Consider the following 18,137-nt stretch of genomic DNA (forward strand, 5'->3'; position numbering starts at 1 on the left):
TGACAGGAGCGGCCACAGATCACGATTGCTCTGTGAGCTCCACGCAGCAACTGAAGTGAGTCACACCATCAGCGATGACATCACTCAGGTTACCCGCGGCCACCGCTGGATCCTCCAACTGTGACAGCAAGTCGCCCGAGTGACTGAAGTGAGCTGCGCGATCAGCGATGACATCACAGGCGAATTGCGGTCTCAGGTGGAGGACTCCAGCTGGCCGTGGGTAACCTGAGTGACGGCACCGCTGATGGCGCTGCTCACTTCAGTCACTCAGGGGATTTGCGGTCACCGGTGCATCCTTCAAGGTTGACCGCTAACTAGGATGCAACAGACAGAGCCGTGGGATGACAATGAAGTCGGGTGAAGTTCACCCGAGTTCATTCTCATCGAGCAACTCTGTCTGTGTCTGCTGTCAGCGGGCACAGAGCTGAATTGACAGGGGAACGCACTGATAAAAGGATCCAAAACGCATGGAAAATGCATCCAAACTGCAACACTCCACAGCCCCCCATGTATCCCCAGTGCCCCCCCACCACTAACACCCCACAGCCCCCCATGTATCCCCAGTGCCCCCCACACCACTAACACTCCACAGCCCCCATGTATCCCCAGTGCCCCCCACACCACTAACACTCCACAGCCCCCATGTATCCCCAGTGCCCCCCACACCACTAACACTCCACAGCCCCCCATGTATCCCCAGTGCCCCCCCACACCACTAACACCCCACAGCCCCCCCATGTATCCCCAGTGCCCCCCACACCACTAACACCCCACAGCCCCCCCATGTATCCCCAGTGCCCTCCACACCACTAACACCCCACAGCCCCTCCCATGTATCCCCAGTGCCCCCACACCACTAACACCCCACAGCCCCCCCATGTATCCCCAGTGCCCTCCACACCACTAACACCCCACAGCCCCTCCCATGTATCCCCAGTGCCCCCACACCACTAACACCCCACAGCCCCCCCATGTATCCCCAGTGCCCTCCACACCACTAACACCCCACAGCCCCTCCCATGTATCCCCAGTGCCCTCCACACCACTAACACCCCACAGCCCCCCCCATGTATCCCCAGTGCCCCCCACACCACTAACACCCCACAGCCCCCCATGTATCCCCAGTGCCCCCCACACCACTAACACCCCACAGCCCCCCATGTATCCCCAGTGCCCCCCACACCACTAACACCCCACAGCCCCCCCATGTATCCCCAGTGCCCCCCACACCACTAACACCCCACAGCCCCCCATGTATCCCCAGTGCCCCCCACACCACTAACACCCCACAGCCCCCCATGTATCCCCAGTGCCCTCCACACCACTAACACCCCACAGCCCCCCATGTATCCCCAGTGCCCCCCACACCACTAACACCCCACAGCCCCCCATGTATCCCCAGTGCCCCCCACACCACTAACTCCCCACAGCCCCCCATGTATCCCCAGTGCCCCCCACACCACTAACTCCCCACAGCCCCCCATGTATCCCCAGTGCCCCCCACACCACTAACACTCCACAGCCCCCATGTATCCCCAGTGTCCCCCACACCACTAACACCCCACAGCCCCCCATGTATGCCCAGTGCCCCCCACACCACTAACACCCCACAGCCCCCCATGTATGCCCAGTGCCCCCCACACCACTAACACCCCACAGCCCCCCCCCATGTATCCCCAGTGCCTCCTACACCACTAACACCCCACAGCCCCCCCCCATGTATCCCCAGTGCCCCCCACACCACTAACTCCCCACAGCCCCCCATGTATCCCCAGTGCCCCCCACACCACTAACACTCCACAGCCCCCATGTATCCCCAGTGTCCCCCACACCACTAACACCCCACAGCCCCCCATGTATGCCCAGTGCCCCCCACACCACTAACACCCCACAGCCCCCCATGTATGCCCAGTGCCCCCCACACCACTAACACCCCACAGCCCCCCATGTATGCCCAGTGCCCCCCACACCACTAACACCCCACAGCCCCCCCCCCATGTATCCCCAGTGCCCCCCACACCACTAACACCCCACAGCCCCCCCCATGTATCCCCAGTGCCCCCCACACCACTAACACCCCACAGCCCCCCATGTATCCCCAGTGCCCCCCATGTATCCCCAGTGCCCCCCACACCACTAACACCCCACAGCCCCCCATGTATCCCCAGTGCCCCCCACACCACTAACACCCCACAGCCCCCCCATGTATCCCCAGTGCCCCCCACACCACTAACACCCCACAGCCCCCCCATGTATCCCCAGTGCCCCCACATCACTAACACCCCACAGCCCCCCCATGTATCCCCGCCTCCATTACCTCTTTCCTTTACTTCCTCCTTGGTCTGATCTGCACTTTGTAACGTGATTTCAGCGTAGATGCTAGAATGTACGGGCTACTTCCAGGTAAGACGTCATTTCCGTCACGTGTTAGGGGTGTGTTCTGGTTTCCCATTGCCATGGTTAAGCCTAGAATGTACGGGCTCCTGCACGGTTAGTAGGCGTGGCCGGCTTGGTTGGGGGCCTAGCGATGTTTTTCCCTGCTCATTATAATTATGCCTTGGGCACTGCGGCTGGGGGCTCTCTGCGGGGTGGGGGGGGTGTGATGCGGCTGGGGGCTCTCTGCGGGGTGGGGGGGTGTGATGCGGCTGGGGACTCTCTGCGGGGTGGGGGGGGGTGTGATGCGGCTGGGGGCTCTATGCGGGGTGGGGGGTGTGATGCGGCTGGGGGCTCTCTGCGGGGTGGGGGGTGTGATGCGGCTGGGAGCTCTCTGCGGGGTGGGGGGGGTGTGATGCGGCTGGGAGCTCTCTGCGGGGTGGGGGGGGTGTGATGCGGCTGGGAGCTCTCTGCGGGGTGGGGGGGTGTGATGCGGCTGGGAGCTCTCTGCGGGGTGGGGGGGTGTGATGCGGCTGGGAGCTCTCTGCGGGGTGGGGGGGGTGTGATGCGGCTGGGAGCTCTCTGCGGGGTGGGGGGGGTGTGATGCGGCTGGGAGCTCTCTGCGGGGTGGGGGGGGTGTGATGCGGCTGGGAGCTCTCTGCGGGGTGGGGGGGTGTGATGCGGCTGGGAGCTCTCTGCGGGGTGGGGGGGGTGTGATGCGGCTGGGAGCTCTCTGCGGGGTGGGGTGATGCGGCTGGGGACTCTCTGCGGGGTGGGGGGGGGTGATGCGGCTGAGGACTCTCTGCGGGGTGGGGGGGGTGTGATGCGGCTGGGAGCTCTCTGCGGGGTGGGGTGATGCGGCTGGGGACTCTCTGCGGGGTGGGGGGGGGTGATGCGGCTGAGGACTCTCTGCGGGGTGGGGGGGGTGTGATGCGGCTGGGAGCTCTCTGCGGGGTGGGGGGGTGTGATGCGGCTGGGAGCTCTCTGCGGGGTGGGGGGGGTGTGATGCGGCTGGGGGCTCTCTGCGGGGTGGGGGGGGTGTGATGCGGCTGAGGACTCTCTGCGGGGTGGGGGGGGGTGTGATGCGGCTGAGGACTCTCTGCGGGGTGGGGGAGTGTGATGCGGCTGAGGACTCTCTGCGGGGTGGGGGGGTGTGATGCGGCTGGGAGCTCTCTGCGGGGTGGGGGGGTGTGATGCGGCTGGGGGCTCTCTGCGGGGTGGGGGGGTGTGATGCGGCTGGGGACTCTCTGCGGGGTGGGGGGGGTGTGATGCGGCTGGGGACTCTCTGCGGGGTGGGGGGGTGTGATGCGGCTGGGGGCTCTCTGCGGGGTGGGGGGGGTGTGATGCGGCTGGGGGCTCTCTGCGGGGTGGGGGGGTGTGATGCGGCTGGGAGCTCTCTGCGGGGTGGGGGGGGTGTGATGCGGCTGGGAGCTCTCTGCGGGGTGGGGGGGGTGTGATGCGGCTGGGAGCTCTCTGCGGGGTGGGGGGGTGTGATGCGGCTGGGAGCTCTCTGCGGGGTGGGGGGGGTGTGATGCGGCTGGGAGCTCTCTGCGGGGTGGGGGGGGTGTGATGCGGCTGGGGGATCTCTGCGGGTGGGGGGGGTGTGATGCGGCTGGGGGATCTCTGCGGGTGGGGGGGGTGTGATGCGGCTGGGGGATCTCTGCGGGGTGGGGGGGTGTGATGCGGCTGGGAGCTCTCTGCGGGGTGGGGGGGTGTGATGCGGCTGGGAGCTCTCTGCGGGGTGGGGGGGTGTGATGCGGCTGGGAGCTCTCTGCGGGGTGGGGGGGGTGTGATGCGGCTGGGGGCTCTCTGCGGGGTGGGGGGGTGTGATGCGGCTGGGGGCTCTCTGCGGGGTGGGGGGGTGTGATGCGGCTGGGGGCTCTCTGCGGGGTGGGGGGGTGTGATGCGGCTGGGGGCTCTCTGCGGGGTGGGGGGGTGTGATGCGGCTGGGGGCTCTCTGCGGGGTGGGGGGGTGTGATGCGGCTGGGGGCTCTCTGCGGGGTGGGGGGGTGTGATGCGGCTGGGGGCTCTCTGCGGGGTGGGGGGGGTGTGATGCGGCTGGGAGCTCTCTGCGGGGTGGGGGGGGTGTGATGCGGCTGGGGGCTCTCTGCGGGGTGGGGGGGTGTGATGCGGCTGGGGGCTCTCTGCGGGGTGGGGGGGTGTGATGCGGCTGGGGGCTCTCTGCGGGGTGGGGGGGGTGTGATGCGGCTGGGGGCTCTCTGCGGGGTGGGGGGGGTGTGATGCGGCTGGGAGCTCTCTGCGGGGTGGGGGGGGGTGTGATGCGGCTGGGGGCTCTCTGCGGGGTGGGGGGGTGTGATGCGGCTGGGGGCTCTCTGCGGGGTGGGGGGGTGATGCGGGGGGGGGTATCTGGTGGGATTTGCGGGGGGTGTACAATTCTGTGGGATGCTTGCACTTGGTTTTGGAGTGTGTTTGTGCGGTTCTGGGGAGGGGTGTAATGCTTGGGGGTACGATGCTTGAGTGGGTTTGGGGGGGTATGATGCTTCGGGGGTGGCTTGGGGGGTGCCTGCGGTGGGATGTGGGCGGTGTATGACACTGTTGGTTTGCCTGTAATGGGGGTGGGGTGCCTCTGGTAGATGCGGGGATTTTGGGGGGTGCGTAGTGCTGTGGGGGGATGCCTGTGGTGGCATTTTTATGGGGTGTACGATGCTGGGGTATTGGCAGGGGTATACAGTGGGGAAAAAGTCATCAGCCCCCAATTGTGTGCGTCTCCCCCTTATAAAGATGAGATTTGCCTGTAACTGACATCAGGTGACCACAGCGAGGAGAGAAGAGGAGAAAATCTCCGCCTCTGATTTTGGAAGATTTTATTTGCAAATTCTGGTGGAAAATAAATATTTGGTCAATAACAAAAGTTCATCTCAATATTTTATTCTATGTTCTTTGTTGGCAATGACCGAGGTGAGACGTTTTCTGTCTTCACAAGGTTGGCACACACTGTTGGGAGTATGTTGGCGCATTCCTTTGGTTGGCACACACTGTTGGTGGTATGTTGGCCCATTCCTCCGGTTGGCACACACTGTTGGTGGTATGTTGGCGCATTCCTCCGGTTGGCACACGCTGTTGGTGGTATGTTGTCTCATTCCTCTGGTTGGCACACACTGTTGGTGGTATGTTGGCTCATTCCTCCGGTTGGCACACACTGTTGGTGGTATGTTGGCCCATTCCTTTGGTTGGCACACACTGTTGGTGGTATGTTGGCGCATTCCTCCGGTTGGCACACACTGTTGGTGGTATGTTGGCCCATTCCTTTGGTTGGCACACACTGTTGGTGGTATGTTGGCGCATTCCTCCGGTTGGCACACACTGTTGGTGGTATGTTGTCCCATTCCTCTGGTTGGCACACACTGTTGGTGGTATGTTGGCCCATTCCTTTGGTTGGCACACACTGTTGGTGGTATGTTGGCGCATTCCTCCGGTTGGCACACACTGTTGGTGGTATGTTGGCTCATTCCTCCGGTTGGCACACACTGTTGGTGGTATGTTGGCTCATTCCTCCGGTTGGCACACACTGTTGGTGGTATGTTGGCCCATTCCTTTGGTTGGCACACACTGTTGGTGGTATGTTGGCGCATTCCTCCGGTTGGCACACACTGTTGGTGGTATGTTGGCCCATTCCTTTGGTTGGCACACGCTGGTGGTGGTATGTTGGCTCATTCCTCCGGTTGGCACACACTGTTGGTGGGATGTTGGCCCATTCCTCCGGTTGGCACACACTGTTGGTGGGATGTTGGCCCATTCCTCCGGTTGGCACACACTGTTGGTGGTATGTTGGCTCATTCCTCTGGTTGGCACACACTGTTGGTGGTATGTTGGCTCATTCCTCTGGTTGGCACACGCTGTTGGTGGTATGTTGGCCCATTCCTCTGGTTGGCACACACTGTTGGTGGTATGTTGGCCCATTCCTCCGGTTGGCACACACTGTTGGTGGTATGTTGGCCCATTCCTCCGGTTGGCACACACTGTTGGTGGTATGTTGGACCATTCCTCCGGTTGGCACACACTGTTGGGGATATGTTGGTCCATTCCTCCGGTTGGCACACACTGTTGGTGATATGTTGGCCCATTCCTCCGGTTGGCACACACTGTTGGTGGGATGTTGGCCCATTCCTCCATGCAGATCTCCCATAGAGCAATGATGTTTTGGGCCTGTCGCTGGGCAACACACTTTCAACTCCCTCCAAAGGTTTTCTATGAGGTTGAGATCTGGAGACTGGCTAGGCCACTCCAGGATCTTTGTATGCCACTTATGAAGCCACTCCTTCGTTGCCCTGGCAGTGTGCTTGTGATCTTTATCATGCTGTGAAAGACCCAGCCACGTTTCATCTCCAATGCCCTTGCTGATGGAAGGAAGTTTGCACTCAAAATCTCACGATACATGGCCCCATTCATTCTTTCATATACACGGATCAGTCGTCATGGTCCCTTTGCAGAGAAACAGCCCCAAAGCATGATGTTGCCACCCCCATGCTTCACAGTAGGTATGGTGTTCTTGGATGCAACTCTGCATTGTCTCCTCCAAACATGATGAGTTGTGTTTCTACCAAACAGTTCTACTTTAGTTTCATCAGACCATATGCCATTCTCCCAATACTCTTCTGGATAATCCAAATGCTCTCTAGCAAACTTCAGACGGAACCTGACATGTACTGGCTTAAGCAGGGGAACTCGTCTGTCACTGCAGGATCTGAGTCCCTGCTAGCTTAGTGTGTTACTGATGGTAGCCTTTGTTACGGTGGTCCCAGCTCTATGCAGGTCATTCACTAGGTCCTTCTGTATGGTTCTGGGATTTTTGCTCACCGTTCTTGTGATTGTTTTGACCCCACGGGGTGAGATCTTGCGTGGAGCCCCAGATTGAGGGAGATTATCCGTGGTCTTGTTTGTCTTCCATTTTCTTAATATTGCACCCACAGTTGATTTCATCACACCAAGCTGCTTGCCTATTGCACATTCAGTCTTCCCAGCCTGGTGCAGGGCTATAATTTTGTTTCTGATGTCCTGCGACAGCTCTTTGGTCTTCACGATAGTGGAGTTTGGAGTGTGACTGTTTGAGGTTGTGGACAGGTGTCTTTTATACTGATAAGTTCAAACAGGTGCAATTACTACAGGTAATGAGTGGAGGACAGAGGAGCCTCTTAAAGAAGAAGTTACAGGCCTGTGAGAGCCAGAAATCTTGCATGTTTTTGGATGACTAAATACTTATTTTCCTCCATAATTTGCAAAAAAAATCTTGCCAAATCAGAGGTGATTTTCTGCATTTGTTTTCTCATTTTGTCTCTCACAGTTGTGCTCTAGGACCTGGAAGGAGCCCATACATTCTAGTGTCTTCACTAGTGAGTGTGTTACAATGTACGGGCTACAGTCAGGACCTGGAAGGAGCACGTATATATGAAATCCTCCGTGATATACACCTGGAAAGAGCCTCTACATTCTAGTGTCTTGAGTAGTGAGTGTGTTATAATGTACGGGCTGCAGTCAGGTCCTGGAAGGATCCCGTAATCCATAATCCTCAGAAATATACACCTGGAAGGAGCCCGTACATTCTAGCGTCTTCAGTGGTGAATCTGTTAAGCCAGCTTTACATCTTACAATTAGGTGTGCGATCTCGTATGCGATGTGACACGCCCAGGTCGCATATGCGATCTAATGAGATTGCACGTTGGTCGTTCATTTGCTGTCACACGTGCGTTAGTAGTCTATGTTAAATTGATCAATTTTGTGTGCGATCCTTTAGATCATGTGTTCTGTGACGTATGCATTGGGCACCTTTTTTTTTCTTTATTTATTGACTTGCCAAGCGTGTGTAATGTGTAGGGATGCGTTTTTACTATGTCATCTGCCGTTCAGCTTTGCTACATGGCCGCTGACAGCAGACACAGACAGCCATGTAGCAGAGCTGAATGGCAGATGACAGCAGACACAGACAGAGCCGCACTGTCAGAATGAACTCGGGTGAACTTCACCCGACTTCATTGTCATGCTGCGGCTCTGTCTGTGTCGCGTCCTGATTAGCGGTCACCAGTGAAGGACTCACCGGTGACCGCTAAACTCCTGAGTAACTGAATTGAGCAGCCCTCTCTCATACTCACCGATCCCCGGCGCTGCACGGCATTCACACTGCTCCGGCGGCTTTTACTATTTTGAAAAAGCCGGCCGCCCATTAAACAATCTCATATTCCCTGCTTTCCCCGCCCACCGGCGCCTATGATTGGTTACAGTGAGACACGCCCCCACGCTGAGTGACAGGTGTCACACTGCACCCAATCACAGCAGCCGGTGGGCGTGTCTATACTGTGTAGTGAAATAAATAAATAATTAAAAAAAACGGCGTGCGGTCCCCCCCAATTTTAATGCCAGCCAGATAAAGCCATACGGCTGAAGGCTGGTATTCTCAGGATGGGGAGCTCCACGTTATGGAGCCTAACAATATCAGCCAACAGCCGCCCAGAATTGCCGCATACATTATATGCGACAGTTCTGGGACTGTACCCGGCTCTTCCCGATTTGCCCTGGTGCGTTGGCAAATCGGGGTAATGTTAGAGAAGCCATTTTGTCTCCTTGATAGTTACTAGTTACTCCTCGATAGTTAGACTTCTTCTAACTAGTTATGAAATCAGTTACACAATCCATTATGCAAGCTTGGAAGGAATGAGTAATTGATGTTCTATTCACATCTGCTATTTTATTCCACATCTGCTATTCTTTTATTGTTTATACGGTCATCTTGACTGGAACTTGTTTTTATAGTGACTGGAACTTGTTTTTATAGTTTTAATCAGTTTTTATAGTTTTAATCACATCTCTTGAAACACTTTTTATTACATATCTCTTTGGCATTGAAACACTAATCCTTTCCTTATGTGATGATATCATGTTTGTGTTCCAAATGACTATATTTGGTAAAATCTAAAGTTGTATAACTATATCACATGTCTCATATTGCGTAATCAGCTTGAAAAGTATAAAAGAAACCTTCAGATCCAATAAAGGAGCAGAGCTGATGAACCACTATATACTTGAGTCTGTCATATGGTGATTTAAGCGTGCTCTCACAACCGGCCGACGTCCCAGCTACCTGAGAGGAAACAAGAGCCCGGCTTTAACAGTTGGAGGCCCTCAGCGAGCCCCATGACTGGGACCCCAGACTTTCCCCTTTCCATCCGTCTAAGACTGAACACAGCGATCTTCCTTCTTGAACAGAAAATACTAAACCTAGGTAAGTTGATCTTTTTGATCTCAAAGTATTTTCTCTTCAAGAGGGGGTAGAAGGCACGAGTCAGTCTCCGGGGGATATAAACGAGAAACTCGCGATTCCTCAGGTAGCCTTTATGTTTATTGTTTGTTTGTCTTGTCCTATATGCTGAAAACAAAGTTTTTTATATATAAGTAGTGCTGCTAAAAGATTTTCCTTTCTTCTTCTGTCTTCTTCTTTATCTGTTTCACAATACTAACCCACTAACTAATAATATAATACTTGGCTACTGCTTCTTACCTTTTCCATCTGATATATTATATTGAAGTTGTTTTTTTGTTTTTAGGTGTGATAGAATTCTGTCACTTTCCCCTGTATAGTCAGAGACTTACAGTGAAAAGTGAAGGGGGGAGGAAAGAGACTGCACTGCAGCGTTGTGACCTTATAACCTGCACTCGCTGAACAGAGCTCATAGAATTGGAATGCCGTGTATTAACTGAGTTAGAAGTATGTCATTTGTTTCTAGATGGGCAAAAACAGAAGATCTAGTCTAGTGTATATTGTTAACAGTTGTTTTACATCTCTGATGTTTAGAGGTATGGTTTGAGCTGCATATGATTTGCATAGGATTGGTGAACATTGTCTTTGCTTAGTAACATTGTGTGATATGAAGGTAAAGTTGCAATAGAAGATATATAGAGAGTTATCTTCTATAGAGAGTTGTTGGACTAGGAATGAGAGAGGATCCACTGGATTACATTCTCTGGGAGTCAGCCCTAGTAACGGGACCAGGAGGATGGACTTGTGTGTGCGGAGAACAAAATCCTGATTGGCGTGAATATTGTGCTGCCTGTGGCAGACCAAGACCACGAAAACGAGCAGGATCTTGTGTCCCCAGCATAACATCAGGGAATAAGATCAGAATAGACGCACACCCTGTACCATGGGTGGATTCAGGAATAGAAGTGTCAGCATCAGATGATTCTGATGAATGAGGAATATATAGCTATTGCAATTGGAGTTGTGTTGTATTTGTTTGTGTGTCTTTACTAGCTTAGACAATGGTATATTAGAAAAGAAAGACAAACTGGTTTGATTACCTTGAAAGATAGGGGTTCCTCGTTGACTGCTAGTGGAAATACTAGATTCTAGAGGGGAATTTGTAGCTAGCGGAAAGGAATTAGTAGCTAGTGGGCATAAGTCAACATCTGAGCTGCTAACCAAGGGATCGCTACCCTTTGGGCGGATCAGGGGATAGTGTGAGGTGGAGGGCCGCTACCTTTTAACTACCACACTATGGGAACCAGTCTTACCAGACATTCTACTAAGTCAGACAGTATTGATCAAAGATTCAAGATGATTGACTTGGTCAGAATGGAGAATGGAGAGAAAGCAGTTAAGAACAGTGCTAAAATACTGAAGAAGGCGGGGATGCCTAAGATAGGTTGTTTAGATTTTTGCCGGTGGCAGCAGTTCGGCCGAGAGAATTACCAATGGATTCAGAAGCACGGATACCATGCTCAAGTCGCAGCGTGGCTCCGAACTTCTGAACGCCATCATCCTCTTATAAATGACTATGACGATAAGGATAGACTTAAGGTATCAGAGGAGAAGTTTGTTGATATATTGTGTTCAGAAATGTTTCAAGGGCAAGATGAAAGAGTAGACAAATATCATGCTCGATGTGTTTCCCTTTTTATAGATAATGGTTATGACTTAAAGGACTTTAGGGAAATAGCGCTCTTTAAGGGTATGTTTAAGGAAGGGTTAAGGAGGGATCTTAGAAAAGAAGTAGTAAGAACATGTATAGACTATAAATGTGTACCACTTGAACAATCATTGCACATGATAAGAGCTATAGAAGATCAGATGATGAAAAAGAAAGCTCAGGAACAAACCCCTGTAATGGTAAACATACACTCAAGAGCATTTGATAATGCGGTAAAAAGATCAGTGGAAGGATTACAGACTGAGCGTAGAATGGATAAGATGCCAGATTTTGATGAGTATAAAGAAAAGGGATTGTGTTTTGGATGTGGAAAAAGGGGACACTATAAACGAGACTGTTACAGGATAAGAAGAAAAGGGCAACAACGGGAGGTACAGAGAAAGGGAGCATTTGTTAGAACAGATATAGGTTGCAATCATAAAAACAACATACTGGGACTGGGAAATAGGCAGCCCCCAAGGAAAGCAAATAATTAGGGTCAAACCTAGCCACTGCACAGGTAACCCTTCCCACTAGCAAAGATATATATAGTATAATAGATATGAGAATAAGCCTTATACTAATTAATAAACAGAAATGCTGGAATAGTTCATTATAAAAAGGAAATCATTGTTACAGGATATATGCTTGTTGTAATGATGTCTTTGATTTAAATAGATGAAAGCAAGCTGGATGAGAACCATCATCAAAATTAAGGTACCTGTATATTTGTGTATAAAATAATATCCCCTGAGTAGAAAGCAGAATGGAAGCCATCACAAAACAGGTAGAAAATTATCTAAAAGAACAGGATTGGAGTAATTGGTGAGTTGTGAGTTGGGGAATGTCATTCCTTCAGTGTCAGGAAAAAAAAAAAGAAAAAAAAATGCAGCCAACTATTTTATGTGCTGGCAGCATGTAATGTTAACAGCAAAACTCTAAAATCAAAAGAGGGTTTTGAGATGCTGAAGAGTGATGACATTCTCTGTGGATTCATAATTCCCTCTACACCGGCACTGGAAGATATCTCATTTTATTTGTTTTGTTATAATTTAGGGCAAAACACCATCTAGTGGGATATGTATATATATATATATATATATATATATATATATATGTTCTAGTGGTGGTTACCCGTGCAAAGGAAGTATGTTAATGTTAATTTGGTAATACACATTAGAAATACAAGGCACTATACTTAGTATAGTAATTACTATTTCAAGTATTGACAAAATATTTATTAAATGAACTGACTAGCAAAGTGTAAGGTAGCTCTACTCATAATATTTAATCCAGTTACTTTGTTATTCGACACAGATGATAAATGAAGTTTAGAGACAAATTGTTTGTATCGAAAACCCACAACTTTTGAATTGTTTGTATATTGTATATTTGTCCAGCAAAAATTTTGAGTGAATAAATATACAAAAGGGGGGAAAGGAGGTTATCTATTATATACTCTAGTAGTATAGTAGCACTTCCCTTGTAATAGCCACTATGAAACATGTCTATTAAGCAGAAAAATGAAAATATACCGTATTTTTCGCTTTATAAGACGCACCGGAATATAAGACGCACCCCAAACTTAGACATAAAAAAGGTAAAAAAAAGAAAAATGGGGTCCGTCTTATACTCCGGTGTTCTCTTACCGGAGGGGGGCAGCAGTGGTGGTGAAGCGGGGTCACAGGAGGCACAGGTTGTGCTGGCAGGCGCGGCAGGTCAGTGGCAGCGGGGTCCGTGGTTGCAGGTGCCGTGGTTGCAGGCGCGGTGGCGTCCGCGGTGGCAGGATCCGTGGGGTCCGTGGTGGCGGCAGCAGCCGTGGCGTGTGAGCCGTGCAGCAGGCCGGTGCAGTGAGTGTCCGCGGTCCCGGTTCAGTGGTGGCAGCGGCGGCGGCAACTGCTCAGTGGTGGCAGCGGCAGGGACTGCTCAGTGGTGGCAGCGGCAGGGACTGCTCAGTGGTGGCGTGTGTCCGCGGTCCCGGTTCAGTGGTGGCAGCGGCGGCGGCGGCTCAGTGGTGGGAGCGGCGGCAACTGCTCAGTGGTGGCAGCGGCAGGGACTGCTCAGTGGTGGCGTGTGTCCGCGGTCCCGGTTCAGTGGTGGCAGCGGCGGCTCAGTAGTGGGAGCGGCGGCGACGGCTCAGTGGTGGAGTGTGTCCGCGGTCCCGATTCAAGTAATGGCGCCCGGAGCGACGCATGCGCAGATGGAGCTCTCATCCAAGGGCTCCATCTGCGCACGCGCTGACTCCCGGAGCAGCGCGTGCGCAGATGGAGCTCTCATCCAAGAGCTCCACCGGCGCCATCATTTGAAAGTGGGACCGCGGACAACTGGTAAGCTGCACAGCCGCCCGCCCCGCATGCACAGAGTGGCAGCCAGCAGGCTGCCCGCCCACCCCGCGTACAAGCCGCCGGGTACCTGTGCTTGCGTGCGGTGGCAGCCGGGTACCCATGGCTGTGTGCGGGCGGCAGATGGGTGACTGTGTGAGGGCGGCAGCCGAGTACCTGCACGGGCACCCGACTGCCGCTCGCACACAGCACCCGGCTGCCGCCCGCACACAGCCATGGGTACCCGTCTGCCACCGCATGCAAGCACAGGTACCTGGCTGCCGACCCCACACAGCACCCGCTGCCGCCCGTACACAGCCACGGGTACCCGGCTGCCGCTGCATGCAAGTACAGGTACCCGGGCGCTTGCATGCAGCCACAGGCACCCGCCCGATCGCCTCAGACAGGACCCCCCCCCCCCCCCGCTACCGCTTTATAAGACGCACCCCCCATTTTCCTCCCAAAATTTGGGGAGGAAAAGTGCGTCTTATAAAGCGAAAAATACGGTAATTGTTTTGTTCAGTATTTTTGACCATATCCATATAAAGTATAAATGCTGAAGACTATTAACTGGTTGTAGGTAATGTTGTAAGAATGATATGATGACATATTTTTAGCTTTGTTTTTACAGATGATTGGTTGCTTCTGCACTGGAAAGGCTACGGCTTACACAGCACGAAAAAATTAAAATTTAAACCACTCCCTTCTTGCCTATATTAGTACAGAAGGCAGTGATGATGAGGCCCTCTCTGAATGGGAAAAGCAGAACTGGGTAAGATAGTTAAAAATATAAGCGATAGATCTTTACAATGTCAACTAAAATTAAAAACTGTAGAATACGTATGAGCCCGAATGAAGGTTCCCCTGTTATTGCTCTCCTGTTATTAAATAAGCCAGGTACAATGAAGATAAAGTCTAGACCTGAGCTGACAGTGATGGAGCACAAAAAGATGCTTACACAGGTGTAGTTAACAAAGAAACAATAACCGGGCCTAGAGTTGAGAGTTTTCCATCTTTCCCTGTACAGACCACCTTGGTGGCTCCTGTCACGTCCGTGACGTCTGCCACTCCTTGTGCTCTTAAATCCCTACAGGTACAAGAAATTCAACGAGGAGTGGAGATAGAGACGCAGGAAGCCCAGCTGACCCAGGTCTGTGAACACAGGGCGGTAATATTTCTCTGCCATAAGCTCTCTTCTTATTGATGGTCCAGGTAACCAATAGATTAATAAGGAATTCTCTGTGAAAAACGGATATTAATGTGTGTCTTAAGAGACAAGGTATGGGTGACACCAGAATTTAGTCCAGATTTACCCAGACTTGTAAGACACATACCCAAAATAATGTAAGAAGGAAAACTGTATAGTTCATAGAAATATACCCTGCATTGGCTCTTCCCATCTCAGAGACCGCAGATAAATTATAGTGATATACCATGAGCAAGTGTTATGCAAGTTTGTGCGTGTTCTGTAGTTTTCTTCCCAGATTTGGTTAGAAGCAATCCAGTGCAGAAAATGATATGTTATTACTAAAAAAGCACATGATAGAAATTGTATATATAAGATATGTATAAAAGATAAAAGATAAAAGGGTACAAAATGCAATTTTTGTTCACAGATCCAGTAATCAGACGTGTAATTTTTGATATATAAATGATTGATTGAATATGTAATACCATGTAATAAACAGTTGATTTCAGTTTCATTCCAGATCCTTCCAATCTGGCACACATTCTCTGAAGTTTGGGGGACTGGGTGACGGTCTGGAGGCGTGTGGGGGAAACTTGGATCTACACCAAGTCCAACTTAGTACACCAACCTCAGTAAAAGTCCATACATCCCATTGCAGGAGGGTTCACAAAGATTAAAGAAATGACATTAGGGAAGTATCGTGTACTGCTTCTCTTTCTATATGTTGTTTTCCTTTTAGGTATAAACAGTGGGACAATAAATTTGTAATGCATGAATATATATTAATATCATGTCTTGTTTTTGTAACCCCCATACCCAATCAAATGTTAAAAGATAGTTTTGAAATAAGGGGTTATGCCCCAAACCAAAATCCGTATTGTACCAGACCTCCTTGTATATCCCTACAAAGATACATACATGAAACTAACTGGACCAGAGCCTATAGGTTCGAACATGGTGACACTGATACTTGTGCAAATCGCAGTGCAATACACATGAGTGAAGAAGTTGAAGAAGGGCAGTTGGGTGAAGAAGCCGCAGATATGTCAATAGCATAGCTAATGATAGAGAACCATACTGTGTGCCCTTTCAATTTTATAGAGTAGTTACCACTGACTTAGAAGATTCTTGGTGTTTGTATGATGAGACCTTGCGATTTGTATCAGTAGTAATGGCGTTACTAAGTGAATATCAGTTTGAACTTCCAAAAGGTATTTACATTGTTTGTGGGGAAAAAGCTTGTAGATGGATTCCAAAGGGAGCGGAGGGAACCTGTACATTGGCTAGATTGGAACCTGCAACATGGATATGGAGTGAGGATGATTTCCCATACAAAAACATTCCTCAACACATGCTTGCAAAACGTGATACTGACACAAAATCTAGCAAACAGACACAGAAGCATTTGTTTAGTACACCATGGTACATGCAGGCAGGAATGGTACTGACAGGTCCATTAGGAGTAATATTAACTCGGAGATATTTTTGATAATGTGACTGATCTATTGTTTGATGCTATAAATATAGAATCAGCCTACACAAAACAGCTCATCATCATTACCAATCAACATTCAATGGTACTTGATTATCTCACTGCTTCTAGTGGAGGTTTTTGTCAGGTGGTGGGACCTTCATGTTGTCACTTCATAAACCCTGAAGGACTGATGCAGGTTACACATGATATGAACCAAGCAGAAAGACTTAAAAAGAGATTTAAGTAAGCCAATGCATTGAGTGAACTACCCTTCCCTGAATGGCTTTCCTGGTTAAACCCACTGAATTTATTCAAAGGTGTAGGTGGATGGATCACAGGGATAATACATTATGTCATTCAAGGAGCGTTTATAATATTAGTAATTACAGTATTGGTAAAATTATTTGTAATGCTTGTAAAGAAAATTCTAGGAGCTAATTGTAGCTGTTTTTCAGGAACATGCAAACCCCAAAAGAGAGAAGCTATTGATACTGAATCCCTCCAAACTCAAGTAATGATGACCATAACAACCACAAAGAGATGCAGATGTATGATATGTGACAAAGATACCCTGATGGACTTAACCGACTGTGCCTACTGTGGAAGTCCTATGGAATCGTTTGACCACAAGATGCAAGAACATCAGCATGAAAAGAACTTTAATATTGTGTAAAAAAACCATAAAGTGTGTGATATATAAACACACTACAAGGACTATATAAACATATATCACATTTATATAATGAATAAACTGGTAGAACATACATATATGATATTATACTACATATATAGCCTTATATAGCCTTAAGTATATGTTCCCCTCTAGGAACAGTAGATAGGATGGGTATAGGGACATGTAGGCCGATCCCACAGAGCACGTTTGAATGGCAGGGCCCCATGATGCGCGTAGGGAAAGCCTAGTGTATTGTGAATGTAGGACAAGGCTCTGCGGTCTACCCTATAGGAAGGGACAGATGAGATAGAACATAATTAATCAAAAGAGGGGAATTGTTAGAGAAGCCATTTTGTCTCCTTGATAGTTACTAGTTACTCCTCGATAGTTAGACTTCTTCTAACTAGTTATGAAATCAGTTACACAATCCATTATGCAAGCTTGGAAGGAATGAGTAATTGATGTTCTATTCACATCTGCTATTTTATTCCACATCTGCTATTCTTTTATTGTTTATACGGTCATCTTGACTGGAACTTGTTTTTATAGTGACTGGAACTTGTTTTTATAGTTTTAATCAGTTTTTATAGTTTTAATCACATCTCTTGAAACACTTTTTATTACATATCTCTTTGGCATTGAAACACTAATCCTTTCCTTATGTGATGATATCATGTTTGTGTTCCAAATGACTATATTTGGTAAAATCTAAAGTTGTATAACTATATCACATGTCTCATATTGCGTAATCAGCTTGAAAAGTATAAAAGAAACCTTCAGATCCAATAAAGGAGCAGAGCTGATGAACCACTATATACTTGAGTCTGTCATATGGTGATTTAAGCGTGCTCTCACAACCGGCCGACGTCCCAGCTACCTGAGAGGAAACAAGAGCCCGGCTTTAACAGTAATAAGGAGTTATTGGCAGCCCATAGCTGCCAATAAGTCCTAGATTAATCATGTCAGCGCGATCAGCTGAGCTGTCACTGAGGTTACCCGCGGCCACCGCTGGATCCAGTGACAGCGGGTAACCTCAGTGACAGCAGCTGATCGCGCGGCTGTCTTCATTACCTGCGTGGAGGTGACCGGAGCGGCGGTGTCTTCTGCAGCTCCGGTCACCTCCATGCAGCAGCGCTGGATGCGACGCTGGAGCATCCTGGATTACGCCGGACATGGAGGGCTTTTTCGG

General features: G+C 50.3%; 1 long non-coding RNA gene across 1 annotated transcript; it reads left to right on the forward strand.

Moving 5' to 3' along the window:
* The first annotated feature begins 2,454 nt into the window (after positions 1 to 2,454).
* Positions 2,455 to 17,761, forward strand: LOC142316927 (uncharacterized). Its single transcript, XR_012754641.1, has 3 exons — positions 2,455 to 2,490; positions 11,970 to 12,008; positions 15,311 to 17,761. It is a non-coding gene; the product is annotated as an uncharacterized LOC142316927 (long non-coding RNA).
* Positions 17,762 to 18,137: the final 376 nt, after the last annotated feature.

This window comes from Anomaloglossus baeobatrachus, chromosome 6, assembly GCF_048569485.1.
Source record: "Anomaloglossus baeobatrachus isolate aAnoBae1 chromosome 6, aAnoBae1.hap1, whole genome shotgun sequence".
NCBI classification, from domain to species: Eukaryota; Metazoa; Chordata; class Amphibia; order Anura; family Aromobatidae; genus Anomaloglossus; species Anomaloglossus baeobatrachus.